Source organism: Eriocheir sinensis, chromosome 66, assembly GCF_024679095.1.
Source record: "Eriocheir sinensis breed Jianghai 21 chromosome 66, ASM2467909v1, whole genome shotgun sequence".
NCBI lineage: Eukaryota > Metazoa > Arthropoda > Malacostraca > Decapoda > Varunidae > Eriocheir > Eriocheir sinensis.
The window spans coordinates 4,246,457-4,265,205 of NC_066574.1; the positions used below are offsets into that span (position 1 = coordinate 4,246,457).

The 18,749-nt window shown below is 43.9% G+C and overlaps 1 protein-coding gene across 1 annotated transcript in view; it reads right to left on the minus strand.

Annotated features, from left to right (window-relative positions):
* Positions 1-18,480, minus strand: part of LOC126987649 (neurotrimin-like) — a gene marked incomplete at its 3' end in the record, with an annotated part of 58,588 nt that extends 40,108 nt beyond the window's left edge. The window contains 2 exon segments of the mRNA XM_050844773.1: positions 9,648-9,768; positions 18,445-18,480.
* Between the last annotated feature and the right edge of the window lie 269 nt (positions 18,481-18,749).

Genomic DNA, 18,749 nt, shown 5'->3' on the forward strand with positions numbered 1-18,749 from the left:
AAGAATAAAGAAGGAATGCGAGAGAAATGAAGGGAAAGGAAGGTGAGGTTAGGTACGCAGGTTGGAGTTAGGAATACCATGAACAACCAGCACAAGGGGAAAAGAAGGTGAAGTATATCTATACCATCGACGAAACAGCACGAAAGGTGAACGCCAGTAACGAGAGAGTAAAGAATAAAGAAGGAAAGCGAGAGAAATGAAGGGAAAGGAAGGTGAGGTTAGGTACGAAGGTTGGAGTTAGGAATACCATGAACAACCAGCACAAGGGGAAAAGGAGGTGACGGGTAGCTATAGAGTTACCTAAACAGCACGAAGGAGAAGAATAATGAGGAGTAATGAAGGAAAGCCCCAGAAAAGAAGGTATAGGAAGGTAAGGTTAGGTACAAACGTAAGTCAAGTGTATCGTTAACAAATACTGAAAAGGAAAGCCACAGTAACGAGAGTATAAAGAGCAACGAAGAAGGCAGACAGGTAAAGAAGGTAAGGTTAGGTACGAAGGTGAGTCAGGTGCATCATTAACAAATACTGAAAGGGAAACCGCCAGTAACGAAAGCCAAAGAAGAGAAAGGTTAGAGGACAAAAAGATTAGAGTCAGGAGTACTCTCAACATACATAAAGAAGGGAGGCGCCGGTAACGGAGAAGATGAGGGTTCGATATTATGAGAACGAGAGTGCCAGTAACAAAGACGAAGGCTCTGGGGAAGGTATAGCCAACAATCCTCAACCAATATAACGTCCAGCGTCAACACATATAACTTAGAGAAACGCAGGTAACGAAGAAGATGAGGGTTCGATAACTTGAGAACGAGAGTACCAGTAACGAAGAAGGCTCTGAGGAAGGTATAGCCAACAATCCTCAAAAGTCCTCAAGAAATATAACGTCCAGCGTCTACACATATAACTTAGAGAAACGCAGGTAGCAAAGAAGATGAGGGTTCGATATCTTGAGAACGAGAGTGCCAGTAAGAAAAACGAAGGCTCTGAGGAAGGAACAGCGACAACAATCCTCAAAAATCCTCAACCAATATAACGAAGTACATCACCAGCAACGAAGGCAAGTGATATGTACAGCGTCAACAAACGTAACTAACAGAAACGCAAGTAACGAAGGTAAAAGATGGCAGGAGTCAGGTGTAGCGTCAACGCATATAACGAAGGAAAGCGCAAATAACGGAAACAAAATAAGGTTAGTGTTCTGTATAGCGTCAAGGAAATATCAAAAGGAAAGAGCAAATAACGAAGATAAAATAAGGTTAGTGTTCTGTATAGCGTCAAGGAAATATCAAAAGGAAAGAGCAAATAACAAAGATAAAAGAAGGTTAGTGTTCTGTATAGCGTCAAGGAAATATTAAAAGGAAAGAGCAAATAACGAAGATAAAAGAAGGTTAGTGTTCTGTATAGCGTCAAGGAAATATTAAAAGGAAAGAGCAAATAACGAAAATAAAATAAGGTTAGTGTTCTGTATAGCGTCAACGAAATATCAAAAGCAAAGCGCCAGAAATCGCCACACACTTCTTCCCTTGCTAAATAACACCGCTAGTTGACATTTGACGCCCTTGATAATCATAACAGTAACGGAGATCAAAGAAGAATAAGTTTAGGTATTGCATCAACGGAACAGGAAGAAGGAAAGCAACAATAAACACAACAGACTTCTTCCCTTGCTAAATAACACCGCTGATTGACTGACATTTGACACCCTTGATAATCATAACAGTAACGGAGATCAGAGTAGAATAAGTTTAGGTATAGCATCAACGAAATAGCAAGAAGGAAAGCAACAATAAACACAACAGACTTCTTCCCTTGCTAAATGACACCGCTGATTGACTGACATTTGACACCCTTGATAATCATAACAGTAACGGAGATCAGAGTAGAATAAGTTTAGGTATAGCATCAACGAAATAGCAAGAAGGAAAGCAACAATACACATACTTCTTCTCTTGACGAATGAGACCACTAATAGCCAACGTTTGACACCCTTGATAATCGTACCAGAAGCGAAGGTCAAAGGTTGAGGTTAGGTATAGCAAAACAAAATATCAAACAAGAGAGTGCCAGCCAGTTATCACAACACACTCCTTCCCTTGACGAATGGCACCCTTAATACCCAACGTTTAACACCCTTGATAATCGTACCAGAAGCGAAGATCAAGGAGTGTTAAAGTTAGGTATACCATGAACAAAATATATTAAAAAAAGAGTGTCTGCCAGTAATCCCAACACTCTCCTTCCCTTGACGAATGGCACCCTTAATACCCAACGTTTAACACCCTTGATAATCGTACCAGAAGCGAAGATCAAGGAGGGTTAAGATTAGGTATACCATGAACAAAATATAAAAAAAAAGAGTGTCTGCCAGTAATCCCAACACTCTCCTTCCCTTGACGAATGGCACCCTTAATACCCAACGTTTTACACACTTGATAATCGTACCAGAAGCGAAGGTCAAAGGTTGAGGTTAGGTATAGCAAAACAAAATATCAAACAAGAGAGTGCCAGCCAGTAATCACAACACACTCCTTCCCATGACGAATGACACCGCTAATAGGCAACGTTTGACACCCTTGATAATCGTACCAGAAGCGAAGATCAAGGAAGGTTAAGATTAGGTATACCATGAACAAAATATATAAAAAAAGAGTGTCTGCCAGTAATCCCAACACTCTCCTTCCCTTGACGAATGGCACCCTTAATACCCAACGTTTTACACACTTGATAATCGTACCAGAAGCGAAGGTCAAAGGTTGAGGTTAGGTATAGCAAAACAAAATATCAAACAAGAGAGTGCCTGCCAGTAATCACAACACACTCCTTCCCATGACGAATGACACCGCTAATCGGCAACGTTTGACACCCTTGATAATCGTACCAGAAGGGAAGGTCAAAGAAGGTGAGACTCAGGTATACCATCAACAAAATACCAAGAAAAACAGCGCCATTAACCGTTATACACTCCCTCCCTGGACGTATGACACCCTTGATAATCGTACCAGAAGGGAAGGTCAAGGAAGGTGAGACTCAGGTATATTATCAACAAAATACCAAGAAAAACAGCACCATTGATAGTTATACACTCCCTCCCTGGACGTATGACAGAGTTGATAATCGTACCAGAAGGCGATAATCCTGAGACTTATTCTGCGTCTTCTGGGCCATTAGAGGCAGATTAGCGCCCCGCCTGAACCTCGTCATAACGCGTATTTCTGTACCCTGTCGGCGGAACGAAAGGAGAATGATTATGCCGGGAACGACTATACGTGAGACAGGGTTGTTTGTTTGTTTTTACGTGGGAGACGACACACACACACACACACACACACACACACACACACACACACACACACACACACACACACATCAATCTTGCCCATAAGGAAGTTCTTCATATTCTCAAGGGAAATGTCATAAAAAATTCAAACTAACGCGATCTCTAGGTTGTAAGATATGAGGTGGTGGTGGTGGGAGTCTGGTGGTAGTAGTGGCAGTAGTAGTAGTAGTAGTAGTAGTAGTAGTAGTAGTAGTAGTAGTAGTTACATGAATAGTGGTTATAGTAATGATGAGGAGGAGGAAGATGAGGATGAGGATAATGAGGATGATGGTGACGATGATGGTAGCTGGGATGGCGATAATAGCGATAAAACAATGATAATAATAATGATAACAATGTAATTATCATCATCATCAGTAGCAGAATAAGAAGAATAGGGAGAGGAGGAAGATGGGGAGGGAGAAGAAGAGGCGGAAATAGAAGAGGCGAAAGAAAAGGGAGAAGAGGAGGGGGAGGAGGAAGGAGAAGAGGAAGAAAGAAGAAGAAGGAAGGGAAAGAAAAGAGGAAGAGGAGAAAAATGGAAAAGGGGCAAGAACAACAACAACAACAACAACAACAACGAACTCAAAAAACAAAACTATACAAAACACCAACAATATAAAAAATTACCAAAAAGAAAAAAGCAATTAAAATCTCTCTCTCTCTCTCTCTCTCTCTCTCTCTCTCTCTCTCTGTCTCTCTCTCTGGCTCACTCATTCGCTGGCTGGCTCGCTCACTCGCTGTTCCGGGACTGTTTCGTTTGTGAGTGACGCGCGCCCGCTCGTCCGGCCTCTACCAGCGCTTCCCCTCAGGAAATAAACAATATCTCTCTGGCGATTGTTTCCGAGAGAGAGAGAGAGAGAGAGAGAGAGAGAGAGAGAGAGAGATGTGCTTCCCGTGAAGACTTTGGACTAATAATTTTGATCTTCTGTCTTATGTCTTTTATCTTATGACTAACACACACACCTGTTTGTCTGCTCTTCCCTACAACGATCTTTCCCTTTCCAGTCTTTTCTTTCCACTTTCAACTTCTGATCTATGTTTCCATCACTTATTTCTGTGCCTCATCTTTACTTTCTTCAAACCCTCCCGCATTCATAAACATCTTTACTCCTCTTCCTCAACCTTTACTTCTGTGCCCTCCTTGTCAGTCAACTCTGTGTTACGAACAGGACCACTGACAGAATGATCTACCCCGCGTCATTTTATACTGATACTCTTCGACTTTTCATCATTGTATAGTCTGTGTAATCTTTATTTATATTTGTTTTTTATTTTTATTTTTTATATGTCTGTGTTCTCTCCCGTCAGTCAGCTCTGTAATATGAACAAGGCCACGTTACTTTATACCGATATTCTTAAGGTGGAAAGTCTTGCATAGTCTATTTATTCGTTAGTTATATTTATTTGTGTGTATGACTGTGTTCTCCTCGTCTGTCAATGCTTTAATATCACCAAGACCAATGACAGTATAATCTTCCCCGCATGCGTTACTTTATAATGATATTCTTAACCCGGTAGCAGCGAAGGCCCAAATTTGTGGCTTTATCGTGTGCCAGCGAAAGGCCAAATTTGTGGCTTTATCGTGTGCCAGCGAAAGGCCAAATTTGTGGTTTTATCGTGTGCCAGCGAAAGGCCAAATTTGTGGTTTTATCGTGTACTAGCGAAGGGCCAAATTTGTGGCTTTATCGTGTACCAGCGAAGGGCCAAATTTGTGGCTTTATCGTGTACCAGCGAAGGGCCAAATTTGTGGCTTTACCGTGTACCAGCAACGGGCCAAATTTTTGCCATGATATAAACCCCCCCAAAAAAAGATGATGCATAAACTGATCACAAATGCGTTGATATGTATATATTATGAAATGGTTGGCGTCAGTGGTGAATTTTTCCTCATTAATTCGCTTAGAAGGGCCTTTAAGAAACATGATCCCCGCAGCTACCGGGTTAAAGGGGGAAGGTCTTGTAATGTCTGTTTATTCTTCAGTTCTATTTGTTTTTTTTTTGTTTTTTTTATATCCTGTTTGAAACGTGTCCGCCTCTCCCTCCCTCGCCCGTCAGTCTCTCTCGGTAATCCCAGCAATTATAGAACACACTCGCCGTCCCTTCCCCTCGCTCTTCATCCCCCAGCTGATAAAACTTTCTCTCTCTCTCTCTCTCTCTCTCTCTCTCTCTCTCTCTCTCTCTCACACACACACACACACACACACACACACACACACACACACACACACAATCACACGAGTATTCATAAAAGTAAGGTAAAGTTTGGTACCTACATTACACATAGACAATAGCTGCGCGTGGATGCGGTGCTCATCTCCGTCACATTGGCATATATACAAGTTTTTATTTAAGTACCTACGTATACAACACAAAATAATGTTAACGGCGGCTTCCTACAATACACGGCTTAAGAAAAATTTACCGCCAGCATTTTAAAGACTAATTAAATGGTTGGTATTCTAAGACACTTTCGCTTCTAACATCAACTATTTATAAAGGTCAAAGAGGGAGGCTATTAAGTTCTAATGTGTGTTTCTTCAGGTTCATGGTACAGAAGAAGGGACAAACTACCACCAGGGTCTAAAAACTACTCCTGGAAATGCCCAAAAGTCCTAGGAAAGCCTTGTCAAATAGGCGAACTTAAGCGACAAAATGTTTAGTAATGCGGCCCTTAGAGTCGTGACCGATAATTCTTCACAAAGTACATAATGCCACCGCGATGTGAATAAGATTTCCCGGGAAGCTTAAACATCGTGTAGCCAAAGTTGATCATTTTCCTGCAGATCCTCCACGAAAGTCTAAAAGCGTTGTATTATAAGACATTTCGCCGCCCAAGAGCACATATTTGACAAGGCTTTCATAGGAGTTGTGGGCATTTCCAGGAGTAGTTTTATGACCCTGGTGGTAGTCTGACCCTTCATCTGTACCGTGAAATTTCGTTGCCCGAGTTCACATATTTGACAAGGCTTTCATAGGAGTTGTGGGCATTTCCAGGAGTAGTTTTATGACCCTGGTGGTAGTTTGACCCTTCCTCTGTACCGTGAAATTTCGTTGCCCGAGTTCACATATTTGACAAGGCTTTCATAGGAGTTGTGGGCATTTCCAGGAGTAGTTTTATGACCCTGGTGGTAGTTTGACCCTTCCTCTGTACCGTGAAATTTCGTTGCCCGAGTTCACATATTTGACAAGGCTTTCGTAGGAGTTGTGGGCATTTCCAGGAGTAGTTTTATGACCCTGGTGGTAGTTTGACCCTTCCTCTGTACCGTGAGCCCAAAGAAACACTCATTGGAACCTGACTGACCCCCTCTTTGGCCTTTAGCAATAGCTGGTGTAGGACCTAAATATTCGGTAGCTAAAGTTGAGGAGGTTAACGCAGATGCTCCCGCGAAGCCTGAGCATTGTGTATCTGAAGACGCGGTACGTGCTCTTCTAAGCGGACGCCGTACCCAAGAAAAGACCGTTAGAGTGTTTGGCTGCAGAAGACGTGAGTGAGTGACGTGAGACTGAGGAGGACGATGACGAGGAGGAGGAAGACGAAGAGGAAAAGATGAGGAGGTGGGGGTTGAGGACGAGGAGGAGAAGGAGGAGGTGGAGGAGGAGGATCAGAAATAACAACGAATAAAGAGAAGAGAGAGAGAGAGAGAGAGAGAGAGAGAGAGAGAGAGAGAGAGAGAGAGAGAGAGAGAGAAAGTTTACATATGAAAGAGAGATTTGAGCAGACGAGAAATGATTAGAAATGAGATAATATAGAGAGATAAACAAGTAAATAAAGTTGATGAAAATGAAAAAAAAAAAGCGAAAGGAGATGAAAATGTGGACGAAGAGGGAAGAGGAATGATTGAAGTGTATCAAGATAAACGATGGGAAATACTGAAAGAGCAACTGAGGAAGATTAAAATGAGGAAGAAGAGGGAGAAGAGAAATTATTGAGATGGACGAAGATGAACGAAGAGGAATATTGGATTGGAAATTGAGTGAGATTGAGTGAGAAACCGAAGATGATGAAAAGGAGGAAGAAGAGAGAAGAGAATATTGAAAGTGGAAGATGAACGAAGATTAATAACTGCAATTGATGGAGATGAACGAAGAGAAATATTGGAAGTTAAGTGAAAAAAAGTGAGAAAGAAGATGAAGATGTTAAAGAAGAGAAAGGGGAGAGGACTTAAGTGAGTGAAGAAGATGAACGAATGGAAATATTGTAAGTTAAGTGGAAAAAGTGAAAAAGAAAATGAAGACGGTAAAGAAAAGAAAGGGAAAAGAACTTAAGTGAGTGAAGAAGATGAACGAAGAGAAATATTGAAAGATAAGTGACAAAATTAAAAATATGAGAAAGAGGAGGAGAGAGGAGAAAAATAATTGATGTTGACGAAGATGAACTAAGAGAAATAATTGAAATGGCTGAAGATGAACGAGGAGAAAGAAACATTGTAAGATAAGAGAGAAGAAACACTGAAAGAGATGAAGATGAAACAGATGGGAGAGGAGAAATCATTGATGAGGACGAACGAACGAGGGGAAACATTTGAAGCGAAAAAAAAAGGAACAACTAAACTAAACTAAAAAAAAAAACTAACAACTAAACTAAAACTAAAAACACAAGATGAAAAAAACACACACAAAAAAAGAGTGGAGAAAAATAACCAACACACTAAAGCCCCGTCTGGCCTCTCCGTTCACTCCCTCGGACGGCCACGGCGGCGGAGACAGCGGCGGCGGCGGCGTTGAAGTCCCCCGCCACGCGACAGGTAGCGGAAACACCTGCCGAGCCGAGCCTGTCCGCGGGAGTGACTCGGAGGGGCGGAAAGGGGAAGAAGTGAAGATAAAGGGGGAACTGAATAAAGGGATAACTAAAGGAATAACTAAAGGAGAGCTAAATGAAGGGGTAACTAAATACAGGAATGACTAAAGGAAAAAGTGAAGGGTAAATAAAATAGTTATAGGAGGGGAGACTATACCAAGACCAAGGGACAGACTCTTGCCGGATAAAAGGTCATTGGCACAACTTGTATCGTAGCTCGAGAAGTCAATTTACGCCTAAGTTTTTTTTTAGTACGTGTGTTTACATTTAACGATAAGAACTGTTTACATTATCGACTTTGACCAAATGAGTGACTCTTGCCGGAAAAAAGGTCATTGAACTCACTCTTATATCGTATCTGGAGAGATTGAGTGACACCTGTCCAGTTTTTTTCTTTTTTTTTTTTCGAATTAACTCTATGGATTGTTTAATTTATCGACTTTTAAATACTCGAAAACACCCTTGAACCGTGCATCCACTTGATCATTTTCCTTGTATCTGGAGAGGTTGGGTGACGCCTGTCCAGTTTTTTCTTTTCTTTTTCGATTTAACTTTTGGATTGGTTAAAACATCGACTTCTCAAACACGCGAAAACACCCTTGTACCGTGATTTCACTTGGTCATTTTCCCTGTATCTGGAGAGGTTGGGTGACGCCTGTCCATTTTTTTCTTTTCTTTTTTTAATTTAACTTTTGGACTGGTTAATTCATCGACTTCTTAAACACGCGAAAACACCCTTGTACCGTGATTTCACTTGGTCATTTTCCTTCACGCTCTGAACTCCTCATCCGGCAGCGACACCCCATTCACGACACATCCTCACGCTTCACGTATTTCCACCATGCCACCCAACCCACGACGCACCGCCCACGACACACCCTCACGCCCCACCACCCAAGACCCACACCCCACGACACACCGCCTACGTCTAATTACATACTCGCTTCACCAGGAACCCACGGACTCCACCCACAATAAAAACATTAACAACACATTCGTTAAACCTTTCTCCCTCACGCTCTTCGTTATACCGTGATCTTGATGCATGTAAGAGTCGCTACATTCACCCTCACGCCTCTCAGGTTCAAACAGGAGCTTATACGAAGAACGCCGAGGTTAAACACATCAACGATACCCTTCACTAAACCCTTTCCTTCACTCTCTTGTAACCGTGAACGTGATACCTGAGTCGTTACATGAGTAGTTACATAGTAGTTGACATATTCAAACCGGGCCAGAAACTTATATAGGAAGAACACTCAAAGGAAATACGTCAGCGATATCTTTCCGCCCCCACCACGAAGCCCTTATGAACATGTCTCAGGCATGTTAGAGGCAGCTGTGACGGAAGGAGGTATAGGGTATCTCGACACCTCTCCTCCCGAAATTGACCTCTCTTTCGGCCACCTCTTTGGATTCTTTTTGTGAGCAGCTAGTAGCGGGCTTTTTCTATTATTGTTTACTTTTTTTGTGTGCCCTTGAGCTGTTTCCTTTGTTGTAAAAAAAAAAAATAACAAAACAGGGCTGACTTACCATGACTGAAGGCTTGGCGTGCTGGTGCTGGACTCGTCGCTGTCTCCCTGAACCTTCAAGCGTGTGTTCCTACATTCTCTCCCGGTGGCCGTGTCCGCCGAACCCGCCGCGACTGCCCCTCCTGCAGAAGATGGCTGTAAGTTGACCGTGTTCCCAAGTCACCGCCCACTGTGCCTGCCCCGCCCTGAGGTCCCCACGACACACCTGCCTCGCCCTCCCTGCTGCGCCCTGATGGCTGCCCTCACGCCCACCCAGTGACTCACGCCCTTACCCTCACGCCCTAGACATGACAAACAAATGACATGTGTGTTCGTGTGTGTGTATGTGACCCGCTTACCCTAACCCCCAAAACTACGTCATAAGATCTCATTTATGATTACAGAAGCATATGATTGCTTGATACTGATGGCTGTTTCCTCGGCAAGTGTGTGACAGGTGTTCAGCCCAGCGGCGAGGCGTGGCAGCGCTACAAGTGACATCCCCGCGTGTTTGCCGGACACTAACGAGGCCCATTAGGAGGGCAAGCGGTGCCCCCGTGACCCACCCTTAAGAGGCCGTAGACCCTGGCCACACTACGTGAGCGGCGCCTCCACCAGGGCGGGAGAGCGAGGAGAGTGAGTGAGCGATCAGACGGCGTGTGTGTGTCCCCACCGATGGTTAGCGCGCGACTGACTGTAAACCTGTGCTCCGCCTACCTCTGCTCCCGGCCTGTCGTCGGGCCCGCCCACCTTAGTTGCCTTCGCCGGTGCTCGGCCCCTCGTGTTACCCGGGGCCCCGCGACGATAACACGCATAGACAGGTCACCACGATGAAGCCCTGACCCTGAGCCTCAAGTCCAGTGGCTGCAGGACAATAGCCAACGTCCAGAAGGGTGCCACGTGGGATTCTTGAAACGCCTGATTTACGATCTCCGCCCCGCCCCCTGCACCTCCTCCTGCCCACCCCAAATGCGCCTTCTGCCGGAGCTCCTCCTCTCCGCTTTATCTATTTACTCGCACCTGGTGGCGGCGCCCTCCCCGGGGCCGTGTTCCTCGCGGCTCCTTGTCTGCTGCCAGCACTGCTTTTTCCTGTTGTTAGTTAATAACCTATAAACTTCTTGCCATCAGCGGCGGCCCGGCGGAGCGTGGTGGCCCCGCCTGCCGCGCCTCATGGCAGTAATGGAGGCTGCAAGGACCCGCGCCGGCCCCCAAGACGCCGCCCGTGACCCGGCCCCGCAGGTAACCAGGCCGCCGCCGCCCCCGCCGTCATATAGATTGAAGGAGGGTCATAGCAAGGGCAAGGATAGAAGTGACGTGGTGCTGAGGTGAAGAGGAAACTCCCTTTTCTGTTAGTGTGGCGGCGATGGTGTTTTGGAGGCACAGGAAGAAAGGAAGCAACGGCGAGGCGCATATCGAGGCACAAGGGAAGGAAGGCTGTGCCCGATAATACTGTTCCTCGACAACCTTGTTCCTCGACCGTACTGTTCCTCTTCCGGTGACAACTCCCTGGTACGTGAGTCCGTTACTGTACCACCAGACCAACCTCGCCACCACCTCTAAATCACCTAACCTCTGCTCCCTTCCTCCTTTACTTCACCTCCACCCCTGCAACCCACACTCACCAATCTCACCATCATCTCTGAATCACCTAACCTAACCTCCATCCCCACGACCTAACCTCTGCTTCCTTCCTCCCTTACTTCACCTCCACCCCTGCAACCCACACTCACCAACCTCACCTCCATCTCTAAATCACCTAACCTAACCTCCTACCCCGCAACCCTAATATTACCTAACCTCTGCTCCCTTGTACCTCACCTCACTCCCTCCCTTACTTCACCTCCACCCCTGCAACCCACACTCCCCTCTTCCCACCGCAACCTCCCACCCCTGCAAACCTCACCTTCCCCCCTTTAACCCACACTCCCCTCACTCCCCACCACAAACTCTCACCCCTGCAAACCTCACCTTCCTCCCCTTTAACCCACATTCCCCTCTCCCCACCACAACCTCCCATCCCTGCAAGCCACACCTTCCCATCCTTTAACCCACACTCCAATCACTCCCCACCTCAAACTCTCACCCCTACAACCCTCACCTCTTCCCCGCCTCAAATATCACATCACATCATCTCACTTCCAGCCTCCGTGACACTCATCTCCCACACTCCCAGCATCCCTCATCTCCCCCCCTTCACTTCACCTTCTCCCCTCCCATCCCTTGCTGGTCTTTTCTTTCCTCTCCCCATCTCCGTTCCCCGCGACCCTCACCTTCCCTTCCTTTGACAGGTGCCTCCTAACCCGTAGTTCCTCCGCCCGTCGCCAGGTGTCCAAGTAGAAAAGGAGAAACGGAGGAAAAAGTGAAAAGGTGGGTCTGAAAAGTAGGGCAGGTTGGTAGAGTCATCAGCATCATCAGCTCAAGAAGGAAGAGAAAGAAAATGTAATAAGGATAAGGAAAGGAGGAGGAGGGAGAGGAGAAGGAGGATGAGGAGGTAGAAGGAGGAAGTGAAGAAGAAGGAAGTGAAGGTGGAAAGAGGAGAAACAGAAAAAGAAGAAAAATTTGAAGAAGAGAAAGTAGAACAAGAAGAAAAAGAATAGAAGCAAAAAGAAGAACAAGAACAAGAAGCACAACAACAAAAGCAAGAAAAGAACAAAAAAGGAAAGGAAATAACAATGACGATACTGATAGCGGTAATGGTGATAACAGTGATGATGATGATGATGATAATGATAATGATTACGATGATGAAAAAAATAATGGATGACTTATGAACACAGGAAAGATGGACGGATACATTAAAAGAACAGAATCATCCATCATTTCGTCATCCGTACAGACCAGACAAATTTATGAAGGACTTTAAATCATTGAAAAACAGCCATAGAAGCGGAACAGGCTCGGAGCGTTACCACAGTTTACCTTTAATTAATGGCCAGCCCGAAATGAGAGGAGGAACAGCCGGGTGGGTGCGCGTGCTATCCACTACACCACGGAGCCGCTGTGACGGATAGATAGATAGATAAATGAATAGAAAGATAGAGATATTGACTGACTGATAGACAGATAGATAGATAGAAAGGTAGGTAGGTAGATTAGATAGATAGATAGATAGATGGATAGATAGATTCTTTTTAGAGCAGCGAGTAGCGTTTTTTTTATTGTTTCCTTTTTTGTGCCCTTGAGCTGTCTCCTTTGTTGTAAAAAAAAAAGATAGATAGATCGATAGATAGATAGATACATAGATAGATAGATTGATAGATAGATAGATAGATAACAAGGTAGATACGTATAGATAGATAGAGGGGAGGCGATGACTGAGTGGTTAGGGGCAGCATGAGCCAAGCGAGATGGCGCCACACACTCTCTCTCTGTTCCCCTCCCTTCTTCTCTCCCTTCTCTTCGTCCACTCTCCCTACCTCCTCAGATTCTCTCCAATCCTTCTCTCTTCTCTCCTTTATCCCTTCCTTCTAATCCCTACCTCCTTTCGTCTCTCCTTTCCTTTATTGCCCACTCTTATTCTTCCTCAGTCTCCACACCTCTTTCGCCCCTCCTCCTCCTCCTCCTCCTCCTCTTCCTCTTCCTCTGTTCAGTTGTCCAAGCACCTCTTCAAAACCTCTTTCACTCTCTCTCTCTGTACCTCTCTACTTTATCCTCCCTTCTCTCTTCCTTCCTTCTCACCTTCCTTCTTTACCCTTCCTCCGTCTCTCTCTCCCCTCTTCGTTCATTTCCTCTCTCCTCTCCCTTCTCCTGTCTTCCATCTTTCTATCTCCTACTTACACTCCTTTCCTCTTTCTTATTCCTCCTTTCTTCTTTCCTTATTCCCCTATTCTTGTCTTCTTCCCTTCCCTTCCTCTCCTTTCTATCTTTCTTCTTCTTCTTTTTTCCACCGTTATCCTTTTCTTTGTACCTTTTTCTTTCTTTCCCTATTAGCTTTTCTTTTTATCCTCTCCTCTCCTCTCCCTTCCTCCCTGTCCTCTTTCTTTTTTTTCCCTTCTTCCTCTCCTTTCTTTATACCTCTCTTTTGTCTCCTCTCCTCCCTCCTCCCCTCTCCTTTTTTTCTCATTTATAGTTTCATTTCTTTTCTTATCATTTTTCATTTTTCTCTTTTTTATTTCATCTTCTCATCATTTCATTTTTTCCGTTTTTTTCATTTATTTTTATTTCATTTCATTCTATTCTCATTTTTCTCCTCCTTTTCCTCCCCTTCCTTCCTTTCCACCTGTCTCCATTCCTCCCTTCCTCTCCTTTTAACATTTCTCATTTAATTTCTTTCTCTCATTTTTCTTTTTTTCATATCAAAGTTTTTTTTGTCATTTCACTTCATTTTTTTCTCATTTCTTCCCCTTTTTCCTCACCTTCCTTCCTTTCCACCTGTCTCCAGTCCTCGCTCACTGACCACCTTCATTATGCAGGTGAGTTCTGTTTTGCTCTGGCCAGGTGATTGCTAATGACAGGCGGGTGAAGGCTCTCTCCGTAATATCTTTCTCTTTTTTTTTTCACTCTCTCTTTCTCTCTCTTCAATTTCCCTCACTCCGTCGGTTCTGTTATTTCACTTCAGTTTCCTTCTTCCTCATTCTCCTGACTTCCTCCTTCCGTGTTGAGGTTTAGTGATTCTCTTTCTTTCTTTCCGTCTTTCTTTTTCTTCATTTTCATCTTTCTTTTTTTTGGTGTTTTATTTTCGTGTGTATTTATCTATCTAGCTGTCAGTCTGTCTTTCGGGATGTTTATCTATCGGATTGTCTCTCTCTCTCTCTCTCTCTCTCTCTCTCTCTCTCTCTCTCTCTCCATCAAGAAGAAATTAAGGGAAAGGAAGATCAAAGAGAGATAGAGAAAAGAGAAACACACACACACACACACACACACACACACACACACACACACACACACACACACACACTATTATTTCCTCATATACTCCTCCCCTATACCCTGGAAAACATCACCACCACCACCACCACCATCACCATCACCACCACCACCACCACCACCTTCCCCCTTCCTTCCTTCCCTTCCCTTCTGACGAGCAGTTTTCCTTCGTTCCTTCCTTCCCAAACACTTGCCTTTCCTGAACGTAACAAACTGATCCCTCTAGTATGGTAACGAAGGTGCTCATACTCGTTTTGGAACACACTTAAATAAAATAAAAAGGCTCACAGTGAATTAAATGAAACCTATCTATATTTTTTTTAATCTTGTTGCGTTGTATTTCTGTCACCGCTTCACGTAAAACCTTAATTAAATGATTGATACTTTTTTTCTAGTCACATATATTTTTTTACATACATAACCTCGTTTCTTAATCATTTCATTCACAGCTATTCTTCTTTTTCTTTTCTTTTTCTTTTTCTTTCAATTTCCATTCTTTTTCATACCTGATTCACAGCTATTCCATACTATATTCTTTCTATACCCAAAGAATTCACGATTTTATATTTCAATTCGGCAACATTCACCCGCAGACTTTATCGCCCTGACGCGTTTCCCTCCGAACAAACACTTTTACGGGGAATTCTTCAAGTGTGGACCTCGAGGGCTGCGAGTATGTACCGAGGCGGCGGGGGCGTGACTCGGGGACGCCGCCGGGGATGACACCAGAACCCGCGTTGCCAGCGTGACCCCTGGGGCGCCGCGGCCTGAGAGAAGTTCCTTGTCTGCAAACACTTCCCTCTCTCACGCGGGCTCTAGGACTTTACCAGGGGAGGGGGGCGAGGAGGTTGTGAAGGGGAATAGGGAGGAGGGGTGGAGGTGTGAATGATGTAAGGGGGAGAAGAGGAGGTTGGGGAGGGGAAGGGAAGGGGGAGGGGGTGAGAGAGAGGGAAGGGTGTTGTAGATGGGGTGAGACGCAAGTGGGGGGTTGTGGTGAGGATGCGAGGGGTGAGGGGGGTCCTGGGGATGAGATAAGGGGAGAGGGAGGGGACTGTGGTGAGGGGAGGAAAGGGGTGGTGAAGGTGGTATGGGGGTAGGGGGGAGGATCGGGGGTTGTGGTGAACTGGAGGGCTGAGAGAGGGGGGAGGGCTGTGGATGGGGTGTGGGAAAGGTGTGGTGAGGGGCTGAGAGAGGGGGAAGGTGTGCTGGGGATGGCGTGAAGGGGAAGGTGAGGGAGTAGTGGGGAGGGGCTGAATGGGGTAATGTAGATGGGGTGAAGATAAACAGATAGATAGGTTGACAAGGACGAGTTCATAGTGACAAAGACCTCGCCCCCTTCACCCCTTCACCCCTCACCCTTTCCTCACCCTGCCCCCTACCTCTCACCCCTCCCATTACGTAGGTGTGAGCAGACGTTAAGTAAAATAATACAGCATATACAGCATCTCGTATGAACACCTCGAGGACGCCTTTGTGACCATTATGTAGAATATGATGCATTTAAACTTCGGACGTGTGTGTATAGTTCTCATATCCCAAGTTTTTACTACACGGTTTTCATAATGATGATTGATTTTTCACTTATGTGTGTAATATCAGGTATCAGGACACCTCTCCTCCCGAAATTGACCTCTCTTTCGGCCACCTCTTTTGATTCTTTTTACAGGAGCAGCGAGTAGCGGCCTTTTTTTTTATTATTGTTTCCTTTTTTGTGCCCTTGAGATGTCTCGTTTGTTGTAAAAAAATAAAAAATAAAAAATAAATATGAAAAAAATGCTGAAAAAGGTACAGTAACTATTTTTTGTACGCTTAAGCAAGCACAATAAGTACAACGCTCATCCAGGGAAACTCTTAACCCGTATTCTAAGATGTTTTTGGCTCTCACAACAAAATGTAATATATCTCAAGGCCACAATGGAGAATAGTCGGGTTCTCTGGGGTGTTTTATACGTTCATGGTGCAGAAGCCTTGTCTAACTATTACTAGGCTATGAAAACTACCCACGGAAAAACTAACGCAACCTATACGAAATGACTAGGCTATGAAAACTACCCACGGAAATACTAACGCAACCTATACGAAATTACTAGGCTATGAAAACTACCCACGGAGATACTAACGCAACCTATACGAAAATACTAGGCTATAAAAACTACCCACGGAAATACTAACGCAACCTATACGAAATTACTAAGCTATAAAAACTACCCACGGAGATACTAACGCAACCTATACGAAAATACTAGGCTATAAAAACTACCCACGGAAATACTAACGCAACCTATACGAAATTACTAGGCTATAAAAACTACCCACGGAAATACTAACGCAACCTATACGAAATTACTAGGCTATGAAAACTACCCACGGAAATACTAACGCAACCTATACGAAATTACTAGGCTATAAAAACTACCCACGGAAATACTAACGCAACCTATACGAAATTACTAGGCTATGAAAACTACCCACGGAAATACTAACGCAACCTATACGAAATTACTAGGGTATGAAAACTACCCACGGAAATACTAACGCAACCTATACGAAATCACTAGGCTATGAAAACTACTCACGGAAATACTAACGCAACCTATACGAAATTACTAGGCTATGAAAACTACCCACGGAAATACTAACGCAACCTATACGAAATTACTAAGCTATAAAAACTACCCACGGAGATACTAACGCAACCTATACGAAATTACTAAGCTATAAAAACTACCCACGGAAATACTAACGCAACCTATACGAAACTAACGAAAGCCTTACTAAATCCAGGGCCCATTGAATTATATTGGTATAATTCAATGGGCCCTGACTAAATCTGGATGTGTTGGCCCCACTTAGCCTAGTAGCCACTGGTGAGAAATACCCGCCAGTGGCCGTCGACTAGGCTATTTGTATTTCCCGTATTTTATTTTTATCGGCTACATGTATTTCTAACTTTATAAAAAAAAATGTAAATACAGTGCCTGGTATCGCTTTTCAATGTATTCTGTTGTCTTTAGCAATGTTGTATATCAGTTACCTACTTGCTGAAAGGGATGCACAGACTACGACGATTTGAGAGAGGTGACGAACGCCTATATTTTCTGCGATAAAACGGGGTATATAGGCTATTGTAACTACCCATTAAAATATCCACAACCTCTACGAATACCTTATCAAATGTGGGTGAGCAAGCCCCAAGGTGTCTGATATGCCTCAAAAAATACATAACAGACATCGGTTTAAACAGCACAGCAGGAGATTTGAGAGAGAGGTGACGAACGCCTATATTTTCTGCGATAAAACGGGTATATAGGCTATTATAACTACCCATTAAAATATCCACAACCTCTACGAATACCTTATCAAATGTGGGTGAGCAAGCCCCGAGGTGTCTGATATGCCTCAAAAAATACATAAGACATCGATTTAAACAGCACAACAGGAAATTTATAATAGTTGATAGTAATTCACAAACCGTTATGTCAGCCTGTATTAGTCATCCAAGATTACTCTCTCTCTCTCTCTCTCAAGCTCGACCGACCACCACTTCCTTCACCTTAACATTCACTTAAGTTGAAATGCAAAGTCTTGATGGCATTTGATCTAATACAATATCACTTGGATTAATGACAGACCCCCTAGACTTAACCATAGGGTATGAATATCTATGTTAAATCTATGTAAATCTGTGTAAATCTATGGAAATAAGTCTGTAAATCTGTGTAAATCTATGTAAAAATAAATCTATGTAAATCTATGTAAATCTCCGCCCCGCCCCAAAACAAACACACCCCGCGCCAACCCTCATCTTGTTTTCCTCTATTTCTATTTAAGTCTTACGCTGTTCACTTATTATTCTCACACTGTCTTAGTCTACAGATGTTTATGATCCTTGAGAGCACACAGAAAACAAAGAGAGGAATAAGATAGAGCCATGAAAAGAATTAAAGACTTACCAGACGTCGGCGGATCCGTGATGTCAACAAAGCGGCTGATGATGACGCATACCGTTTTCTCCTTCATTTACGGGGAGACTTATCAAAAAAGGACAAAGTTGAGTATTTCTTTATTTATATATCTTAATCTTCACCTCCAGTTAAGTGTCATCCATTGCTAAGTTATGCCGTGTGTGTGTGTCCCTTTGATAAGCTTAGAATACACTTAGAGATAGAGGTTGCTTAGATATAATAACTAAATAGAGTGGAATTATCTCAGCTTTAAATATGGGCATGTTCATCGGTTTTGCTATATATCTTTTTTT